The 11,628-nt window shown below is 40.6% G+C and overlaps 1 protein-coding gene across 1 annotated transcript in view; it reads right to left on the bottom strand.

Annotated features, from left to right (window-relative positions):
• Positions 1–10,877, bottom strand: part of TM4SF18 (transmembrane 4 L six family member 18) — a 38,329-nt gene extending 27,452 nt beyond the window's left edge. Inside the window, exon 1 of the mRNA XM_055084294.1 lies at positions 10,574–10,877. The gene's annotated coding sequence lies outside the window, so the exon portion shown is untranslated. The remainder of the gene's footprint in view (positions 1–10,573) is intronic.
• Positions 10,878–11,628: the final 751 nt, after the last annotated feature.

The raw sequence follows: 11,628 nt of genomic DNA, 5'->3' as shown, positions 1-11,628 counted from the left end.
GAGATGCCCGCGTACCGCAAAAAAAAAAAAAAAAAAAAAAGAATACCTTTTGTTAATGGGACTTCCCTGGTAGCACAGTGGTTAAGAATCCGCCTGCCAGTGCAGGGGACACAGATTCGAACCCTGGTCCGGGAAGATCCCACATGCCGAGGAGAAACTAAGCCCGTGCACCACAACTACTGAGCCTGCGCTCTAGAGCCTGTGAGACACAGCTACTGAGCCCACATGCCACAACTACTGAAGCCCACATGCCACAACTACTGAAGCCCACATGCCACAACTACTGAAGCCCACACACCTAGAGTCCGTGCTCCGCAACAAGAGAGGCCACCTCAACGAGAGGCCTGCACACTGCAATGAAGAGTAACCCCCATTCGCTGCAACTAGAGAAAGCCCGTGCGCAGCAACGAAGACCCAACACCGCCATAAATAAATAAATAAATAAGATACCAAAAAAAAAGAATACCTTCTGTTAAAATTTATGGAGGGTAGAATCCTTGAGCAGTTCCCACCTATCAGTGCTGTGGCTTCCAGGAATTTTCAGTGTCAGTGAGGTGAGCTCCCAATCAGGGCTCCCCTCAAAATAATCATGATAAATTGACATCTCTTGAGTATCTTTGAGCTAGGCACTGTGCTAGAAGCTTTCACATACATTAAAAACAAACAAAAAATAAATTTTCACAATGACACTAAAGTGAAGGCATTAACTCCATTTTGCATGTAGAACAATGGATCTAAGAAAATTTTTTAAACTTCCAGGAACTAGAAGTTAAGCCCAAGATTTAAGACATATTCTTTGAACTCTTCCACCATGTTCACCCTGGCCTGATACACGTCTAGGCATTAACCCCCTCTTCTTCACTGCAAATAGGTTTCAAGTTTAGATATTTGGATTCTTTGGTAGTGGCTGCCTACATCGCTATTTTGAAGACACACTGGTTTCAGTGGGAGAAACATACAGGCCAGATAAATTACTGATGTCTGCTGTGGAGATGGGGTCAGGGAAGGGAAACACGCATGACTAGTATATCCCAGTCTTGGTCAAGCCCCAAAAGATGTCTGTAATGATGCTTTCATGTCACAGATAGTCATGCAGATTTGGAGGGGGGTGGTACAGGACCAAACACCATTTGGAAGACTGTTCAGCAAGGGTGACAGAAGTGAATGAAGAGGATATGACTGGCTGAAAAACTTGATCAAATTGTGAAAAGGGGAGATAAGCAATTTCCTTGTCTTTGGTGATCCCATTAATGAGAGCATCTAATGAAGTCTCCCTGGACAATTTAAAAAATTACTTAATTTCTCTCCTAAGAAGAGTCTTTCTTAACCTGCCTCCTGGAAAACAAAACAAAACAAAAAAAAGATGTGTACTCATAAAAAAAGAAAAACCTTCCTGAAGCCATTTGTCTCCAGTGAACTCCGGATTTTCTTGCCAAGGAATTCTTCCTAAATCAGGATTTTCTTGCTGGTCCTCCAGGAGCCGGGAAGAGTCCCTGGGCTGCTGTGCTTATTGGCTGCTTTTGGCCTTGACCTCCTGTTCTCAACAGCAGAGCTGAGGAAATCCGCAGGATGTCTGCTACCAAGGGACAAGGTGACTCAAGAGGAAACACTCCACCTAAAATAGTCCTTGTGTACGGTCTCAGAGTCACTCTGGAATCAGAATTAATATATCATCCTAGAATTAATTCCATAGGTGGTTGGAAGTGGAGAAGAAGGAGGTCACTGAAAGAAGTTTATCACAGAAAAATATTTGCCACAAAGATAAAAGCTGAACTGCAGAAAAGGCTAATATTCAGAAAGAAAGTTCATCCTGGGAGTTCAGAGTGGATGCATTGTGATTTCCCCCACTCACTGTGAGCACAAAGTTCTGACCCTGGTCCAACCTAGGGACCCACTGGGAGTGGATGCTTCCTTCAAAACACAGTAGGAAAGCAGCAGTAGAATAGCTATGTAAACAAAAATGGACCATTGGGATGCAGTCTCCTTCGTTTTTGTGTTTATAATTCTTTCTCTAGAATTATCTGGCCCAAAATGTCTATAGTGCGGCTAGATTCTAGATTTATCTCCAACTAACGGTAAACATCTAGCATATTGCCTCCTGAGAGACGGGAAGTCATATACAACTCATATCCAAAGTTCCCTGAACAATATTCTATATGTGGAATGACCTCTCAGACTCTTGTTGTACCTGCACTTTACCCTCTTCTCCCTGGCTCCCAGCCCTCCAGAGTCCATTTGTTTATTCCAGCTCTTCACAGTGAAGAGAAACCATATTCCACCATTTATTCTTTAAATAGGTATTGAGCAGTTACTACGTAGTGGGGAGACTACTGAGGCGAAGAACAGCCGTCCTTGCCCTCAAGATGCTCAGCTCAGAGTCTGATAGGGGAAATACTACAAAAGTTCAACAAGAGCTTTGGAATACAAAATAGTGAATCTCCAATAGATTTAAGCATAGGCTTCTGGGAAGTACAAAAAGTCACAGGAACTTTGAATGGAGCTGGGGTTTCACAGGAGATTCCTAGGAAGGGCAGGGACGGAACTGAGTCATCTACCTTAACAGAAGCATGTAGCTGGGCAAACTGAGACTCAGTCAAAGATAAATATTCACTGGGGGATAAATGCAGTGTATAAAGCTCGACTGGATCTTGGCTTGGAAGACGACACGATGAAATACATTTTGGGGACAGTTGGAAAAATATCCATATAGATAGTGTTAGACTACATTAGAAGTTGTTTTATTTTGGGTGTAGAAGTGGTGTAGTTATGAAGCAGGTTGTTCTCAGTTTTAGGAGACAGATACACCTGAAATGGATTTAGCAAGTGGTTTACCAGAAATATGAAATTTGAAAGAGCTTTGCAGAAGAAGGGGGAGGAGGAGGAGAAGGATGGATATATGGTAGACAGATAAATGAAGCAAATGTAACAAAATGTTAACAACTGTTGAATGTTCGTTGCACTAGTTTTTCAACTTTCCTGAATTTTTGAAAAGTTTCATAAAAAATACTTGAAAAAAAAAGAAAGTTCCCTGGTAGATAGTTGCATAAATGCTAACACTACCCAAAATTCAGAGGGCGCTTTCATCTTGGGAATACAAAGTAGAAAATAAATGCTCCGCCCAAACAAGTGCCTTAGGCTGCACAGAAGCACTGAGGCGGGACCGAGAGTGGTCCACTCTGCAACTCGGAGCAAGTAGAGCTTGGCCGTGTCCAGCTGCCCGAGTGGGAAACAATGGATGTTGTTGGGAGGGTGCGTGAGAAGGAGCTCAGAGCTCGGAGAGACTGAGCTGCATGTCAGGCCGGAGAGTCTGGATCTTATCCTGAGGAAGTCAGAGCCACTTAAGAATGGAGGGCATTTTAGAGGCTTGCGCTGGTTTCAGTTTGAAGGATGGATCAGAGTTTGGAAGGCATGGAACCAAGAGGTCATTCCAGAGACTACTGCAGTAATTCCATCAGAATTAAAGAAGGCCAAATGCTGGTGAGGATGCAGAGCAACAGAAATTCTCATTTGTTGCTGGTGGGAATGCAAAATGGTACAGCCACTTTGGAAAACATTTTGGCAGTGTCTTACAAAACCAAATATACACATGCCATACAACCCAGCAATCTCGCTCTGAGATATTTACTCAAGAAAAGTGAAAACATGTCTAGGAATGTTTAGGGCAGCTTTTTCATAATCACCAAAACCTGGAAGCATCAACTGGTAAATGGATAAATAAATTTTACCTTCATGAATGAATACTATGCAATAAAAATGGAGTGAACTACTGATACTACAAAATCATGGATGAATCTCAAAAGCATTATGTTAGGTGAAAGAAGCCAGACTACGTACTGTATGACTCCATTGATAGGACATTCTGAAAAAGACAAAGCTACTGGTATAGAAATGAGATCAGTGGTTACCAGGGGCTGGGGTGGGGGGAGGAGTTGACTATAAAGAGGCACATAGAACTTTCTGGGGTGTTGGAAATACTTTATATAGTATTTTTATTGTGGTGGAGTTTACACAGTCATATACGTTTATCAAAATTGTATACCTATAAAGTGTGAACTTCATTATATCGAAATTATATCTCAATATGCCTCACTTTAAAAAAAGGAAAAGAAAAAGAATACTATGACCTGACTGGTCATAGTATAGGACTGACTGGATAGAGACAGGGGAAGGAAGAGCAAAATATGTTTCAATGGTCTAGAAAACAGACATAGTAATAAAAGAAGTGGTACCTGATACAGCCAGTTAACTGCTGCAAGAATGAAATGCTGAATAAAGTTACATTGAGGAGTATTTCAGAATATATTAAAACATTTTCAGCCATTTTTATATTACTTTAGCGGCCAATTTGGCACAAGTGAGAGGAAAATGTTACTAACTTTTAAAAGCATATAATGGATTCTCTAGAAGAAATTTATGTTCTGGGAACACATAAAGTTTCTGTGTGTATATGCATTCCCATGCCTGTCTCAAAGCATCTGATGATACTCTTCCTTGGAATATGTTTTTCACGGATTTTACATGTTCTTTAAACAATTAAAATGTATACAAAATGCTTTCTTAGTTCTAATTAATAAAAAATACTAAATATTAATTTTTTAAAAGAAAAATGCCTATAATACAGTGGCAGAAGTGGGCATGGAAATAGTCTGGAGAGAATTTAAGAAGGTAGAATTTTTCCAGGAAGTGATTTTTCAGATAAGGTATGCTTGCACATAAGGATATGGACCTATCAAGTAAGAATACTACTGTATTATTTGTGAAGTTGAAGACTGGAAATAATCTCACTCCCTATTAATAGGAAACTGGTTAAATAAATTATGGCATAATTTATGCCATATAATGGCAGTCTATAATAATGGAATACTATACAACTGTTAAAAATGAGATTAAATCTATATGCAATAATGGCTGAGTTAGAATCTATCTGTCTATGTATCTATCTATCTTTACACACACATTATATAGGCATAGAATGTCTCTACTACAAGGAGCTGTTTTATCTGTCAGGATCCATTCAGGAGACAGAAATTACACAATAATTTGAATAGTGAAGGTTTAATATGGAAAATGATTAATAATTTACTAAATGGGAATAAGAGAATTCTGAAGAATACCCTAGGGCTTCCGACACTGAGAACACTTAGCTGGTTTGAAAAGCAGTGGAGTTTACCTTAGGGCTGTAAGAAACCAAGAGTCCACTCTTGAAAACTGTGCTCTCAGCATGGAGGCAGCAGACAGAAAACTGCCTGGTGATCAGGCTTGGCTTGCCAGGATCACCCCAGCAATGTTTTATTTTTGGATCTGTCACATCAGGCAAGGGAAACAAAAGAAAAAATAAGCAAATGGGACTTAATTAAATTTAAAAGCTTTTGCAGAGTGAAGGAAACTACCAACAAAATAAAAAGACAACCTACCGAATGGGAGAAGATATTTGCAAATGTTATGTCTGTTAAGGGGTTAATATCCAAAATATATAAACAGCTCATACAACTCAAAAAACCGAATAACCCGATTAAAAAATGAGCAGAAGACCTGAGTAGACATTTTTCTAAAGAAGACATACAGATGGCCAATAGGCACATGAAAGGATGCTGAAAATCACTAATCATCAGAGAAATGCACATGAAATCCACCATGAGATATCACCTCACACCTGACGTAATGGCTATCATCACAAAGACCACAAGACAACAAATGTTGGTGAGGATGTGGAGAAAAGGGAACCCTTGTTCACTGTAGGTGGGAATGTAAATTGGTACAGCCACTATGGAGAACAGTATAGAAGTTCCTCAAAAAATTAAAAACAGAACTACCATTTGATCCAGGAATTCCATTCCTGGGTATATATCCAAAGAAAATGAAAACACTAATTTGAAAAGATGTATGTACCCCAATGTTCATAGCAGTCTTATATACAACAGCCAAACTATGGAAGCAACCTAAGTGTCCATCAACAGATGAATAAAGATATATATATATATTGTAAAACAGTTATACTCCAATAAAGATGTTAAAAATATATATATGTGTGTATGTATATATATATGAAATATTAATGAAATATTACTGTCATAAAAAAGAATGCAAGTTTGATCTTTGCAGCAATGTGGATGGAACTGGAGTGTATTATGCCTAGGGAAGTAAGTCAGAGAAAGACAGATATTTTATATTTCACTTATACGTAGCATCTAAAAAAATAAAACAAACGAATGAATATAACAAATAATAAACAGACTTGTAGGTATAGAGAACAAACTAGTGGTTACCAGTGTCGGGGGGCAAGACAGGGAGAAGGGATTAAGAGGTACAAACTACTATGTATAAAATAAATAAGATACAAGGATCTATTGTACAACACAGGAAATATAACCAATATTTCATAATAACTTTAAATGGAGTATAATCTATTAAAAATATGGAGTCAACTGTGTTGTACACCTGAAACTAACATAACATTGTAAATCAACTATACTCCAATAAAAAATAATGATAATAATAAAAAAAGAATACACTAGGTCTGAGAAAGGGTACCCAATAAAGGAATGAACTTGGAAGAGTGAGATCCTCGAGGTTGGACACAGACCTCCTTGGAGACGGGGCAGCCCCTCTGATGGTGTAGTATTTTGCTGGGTTGCCTCAGGTCAGAGCTGGCCCACAGTTGACAAATTATGTCACAGGCCAGGCTGACAAGCTGAAAATTCCTCTACTGGGGAAACTGTAGGCTGAGGCTGGTGGGAAAGAAATCACTAGCTGGGGGGTGCTGATGAAACTCAACGGGAAACTGCCTCATGGAAAGAGCTGTGGAACTTGTGGGAAGCTGGCTGGGCCATGACTGGACTCCCTGGAAAGCTGCCAGGAAGCTGCTTTACAGGCGTGTCGCTGAGCTGACCCTGGGGAACCGGCTGGGGCGCCCACGGAACTTGCTGGGGTGAGATCCATCGTTGGGTCTCCCACACACCAGCGCAGCACCACAGGAGCAAGAAGAACGGAAAGCCCACTAAAACCAGGAAGAGAAACCCATTTTTCCTCCAGAGTCCCTTCAGCGTCCCCTACTGGCCAACTTTATCATCGTGTCAGCTGGAAAAGGAAAGATGTGTCATTATCACAAGCAGAGAAATGAAGGGGGGATTTGGGTCTAAAAGGCAATAAACTCATAAATGCCACGGATGGTAACAATTGTATCTGGGGAGAAAAACTGGTTGATCAGGCTCAGATGTGAGAGAAATGTACTTTTCACTGCACACCTTTCCACTGTTTGATTTGCGGGAGGGGCATCACAAATTTTCTTTAATGCATTATACTGAATTTCATACGGTAAAATAAGAATGCTGTTGATGATGGTAGTATGCCAGTCATTATTTCAAATGCTTTTACTGTATTAAATCACCTAATCTTTCCCCGAAGCAGTTACTCTTATTAGACCTAATTTTTATACTGGAAGAAACTGAGGCAAAAAGCGATTAAATAATTTGCCCAAGATTAGCTGGCAAGTGATTGAACTATGATTGATAATCTGGCTGCAGAATCTGTGCTCTTAATGACTAAGTCCTACGTCTGTCAGTGTTTACTTTGGCATAAAACATAATGAACGAGATCTGAGTCCTTTATACTACTCATCAGATATTCCCCTAGCCCCCATCTCTGACTCCCCTTGGGGGGGTGGGGTGGGGTGGGTCACGTGATTAATGAGTTGTGTGTGTTCATTTCATTATTTGTGAGAGACCCCCAGTAACTCCCATTCTCCTTTTGCACAGACCCTCTGTGTTAACTGTAATAGTTAGATAGCATGAGTAAGAAATAAACTTTTGATTTTCTAAGCCCTTGATACTTAGATGCTACTTCTCACTGAAGCAAAATCTAGCTTATTTTTACTGATATAAACGATGTGTTTCTGATTAGAGTTAAATAGCAGAATGTGTTTTATAAAATGCCAAATAAGATATATTACTTATCCTAAAAATTTTTATCTTGAAATATTTTGAACTTAGAAAAATTGAAAAAATTAGAATTATACAATGGTCACTGTTTATCCTTCAACTAGATTCACAGTTGCTTATGTTTTGCTCCCTTTGCTCTATGTTTCTCACTGCGCTTCTTTTTTTTCTCTCTCTCTCAATCATTTAAAAGAAAGTTGCAGACATCATGAAGCTTCATTGGAAAAACTTCCACAGGCATCTTCTAAGACCAAAAACATTCTACATGACTGCACTGAAAATCTTAGATCCTAACAGCATTAGCATACTTACTTTTTTGCTTTATTCTACAATATATAAAATACAACTTTAGAATTACAATTCTGATATTACTAGCAAACATAAATCTATGAGGTAGAGTTTAAATATTTTGCAGTCCTTCTTTTCTTTAGAATATAAGGCCCTCAAGGATGTGTAATTGGGGTACTGTGTTTAGTACAGAGCAGAGTAATTCAAGTAACTTTGAACACAGTTCTCTCTAAATCCTAAGTGAGACATGTTCTGGGGTCAAAAGGGACTGCAAAAAAAAAATCTTGATAATAATTTGGTACAGAGATTCATTTGCTTCTTTTTATAGTCAATTTTAGGGTTTGCTTTCTAAAATCTTTTTTTTTTTTTTTTTGCGGTACGCGGGCCTCTCACTGCCGTGGCCTCTCCTGTTGCGGAGCACAGGCTCCAGACGCACAGGCTCAGCGGCCGTGGCTCACGGGCCCAGCCGCTCCGCAGCATGTGGGATCTTCCCGGACCGGGGCACGAACCCGTGTCCCCTGCGTCGGCAGGCGGACTCTCAACCACTGCGCCACCAGGGAAGCCCTTAAAATCTTTTTATTACATTTTTTTAATGAACAACTTTTACTTGGTTCCAAAGTCAGAGCAATATAAAAAAGTATACTCAAAGAAGTGTTACTCTCATCCTTCCTCCATTCTGACCTCTCCAGCTTCATAAACAGATATTTTCATTAGTCTCTGTTTTATCCTTCCTGTGTTCCTTCCTTTCTTTCTTTTTTTAAAAATAAATTTATTTATTTTATTTTTGGCTGCATTGGGTCTTCGTTGCTGCATGTGGGCTTTCCCTAGCTGCGGTGAGTGGGGGCTACTCTTCTTTGCGGTGCGTGGGCTTCTCATCGTGGTGGCTTATCTTGTTGCAGAGCATGGTCTCTAGGCGCATGGGCTTCAGTAGTTGTGGCACACGGGCTCAGTAGTTGTGGCTCGTGGGCTCTAGAGCACAGGCTCAGGAGTTGTGGCACACGGGCTTAGTTGCTCCACAGCACGTGGGATCTTCCTGGACCAGGGGTCGAACCCGTGTACCCTGCATTGGCAGGCAGATTCTTAACCACTGTGCCACCAGGGAAGCCCTCTTTCTTTCTTTTTGAAAAAACAAGCAAATATATACATATTCTTATGTTCCCTTAGTTTTTACATGGTAATATACCATATGCACCTCATTTTCTTTTCACTTAACAATACATCCTGGAAATCACTCCATATCAGTTTATAGAAATCTTTCAAATTTTTTTGTTATGACTGCATAAGACTCCATCATGTAGCTGTACCACAGTTTGATTTATTAGTGGCTGCTTGGATTGTTTTCAATATCTTACTATTACAGACAATATTGTAATGAAGAACATTGTACATGCATTCTTTCATATTTGTCGAGGTTTACTGTCAAGATAGTTTCCTAGAAGGTGTTTTCCTGGGTAAATATATAATTATTATTGTTAGATATTGCCCAATTCCCTTCACCAGGGGTTGTATCATTTTGCATTATCACTGGCATTGTCTGACAGTGCTTGTTTCCCCACAGCCTTGCTGGCAGAGTGCATTGCCAAATTTTTGAATTATTGTCAATCTGGCAGGTGAGAAATAATATCTCTGTATAGTTTTAATTTGCATTTATCTTATGATGAGTAAATTTCAACATCTTTTTATATGTTTGAGTCATCTATGATACACCTGAAACTAACTCAATATTTTAAATCAACTATACTTCAATTTAAGAGTTTCCCCTGTGCTCCACGTCAGCAGCTGGGTTCGTGCAGAACTAATTTGACTGTTCAAACATGGGCGACATTACTTCAGACTACTCAGCTTGCTGATGACATTGGGAGAATTGGAAACAAGATGGCGGGGTAGAAGGACGTGCTCTCACTCCCTCTTGTGAGAACACCAGAATCAGAACTAGCTGCTGGACAATCATCGACAGGAAGGCACTGGAACTCCCCAAAGAAGATACCCCACATCCAAAGACAAAGGGGAAGCCACAATACGACGGTAGGAGGGACGCAATCACAGTAAAATCAAATCCCGTAACTGCTGGGTGGGTGACTCACAGACTGGAGAACAATTATACCACAGAAGTCCACCCCCTAGAGTGAAGGTTCTGAGCCCCACATCAGGCTTCCCAACCTGGGGGTCCGGCAATGGGAGGAGGAATTCCTAAAGAATCAGAGTTTGAAGCCTAGTGGGATTTGACTGCAGGACTTCGACAGGACTACGCGAAAGAGACTCCACTCCTGAAGGGCACACACAAAGTAGTGTGCACATCGGGACCCAGGGGAAGGAGCAGTGACCCCAGGGGGAGACTGAACCAGACCTACCTGCTAGTGTTGGAGGGTCGCCTGCAGGGGCGGAGGGTGGCTGTGGCTCACCAAGGGGACAAGGACACTGGCAGCAGAAGTTCTGGGAAGTACTCCTTGGTGTGAGCCCTCCCAGAGTCTGCCATTAGCCCCACCAAAGAGCCCAGGCAGGCTCCAGTGCTGGGTTGCCTCAGGCCAAACAACCAACAGGGAGGGAACCCAGCCCCACCCATCAGCAGTCAAGTGGATTAAAGTTTTACTGAGCTCTGCCCACCAGAGCAAAAGTCAGCTCTATCCACCACCAGTCCCTCCCATCAGGAAACTTGCATAATCCCCTTAGATAGCCCAATCCACCAGAGGGCAGACAGCAGAAGCAAGAAGAAATACAATCCTGCAGACTGTGGGAAAAAAACCACACTCACAGAAAGACAGACAAGATGAAAAGGCAGAGGGCTATGTACCAGATGAAGGAACAAGATAAAACCCCAGAAAAACAACTAAATGAAGTGGAGATAGGCAACCTTCCAGAAAAAGAATTCAGAATAATGATAGTGAAGATGATCCAGGACCTTGGAAAAAGAATGGAAGCAAAGATCGAGAAGATGCAAGACATGTTTAACAAAGACCTAGAAGAATTAAAGAACAAACAAACAGAGATGAACAATACAATAACTGAAATGAAACTACACTAGAAGGAATCAAAAGCAGAATAACTGACGCAGAAGAACGGGTAGGTGACCTGGAAGACAGAATGGTGGAATTCACAGCTACGGAACAGAATAAAGAAAAAAGAATGAAAAGAAATGAAGACAGCCTAAGAGACCTCTGGGAGAACATTAAATGCAACAACATTCGCATTAAAAGGGTCCCAGAAGGAGAAGAGAGAGAGAAAGGACCAGAGAAAATATTTGAAGAGATTACAGTCGAAAACTTCCCTAACATGGGAAAAGAAAGAGCCACCCAAGTCCAGGAAGCACAGAGAGTCTCTACAGGATAAACTCAAGGAGAAACATGCTGAGACACATAGTAATCAAACTGGTAAAAATTAAAGACAAAGAAAAATTATTGAAAGCAGC

This window comes from Physeter macrocephalus, chromosome 1 (genome assembly GCF_002837175.3).
Source record: "Physeter macrocephalus isolate SW-GA chromosome 1, ASM283717v5, whole genome shotgun sequence".
Taxonomy (NCBI): Eukaryota; Metazoa; Chordata; class Mammalia; order Artiodactyla; family Physeteridae; genus Physeter; species Physeter macrocephalus.
Note: the sequence above shows the minus strand (reverse complement) of the source record. Positions and strands in the feature narration are given on the sequence as shown.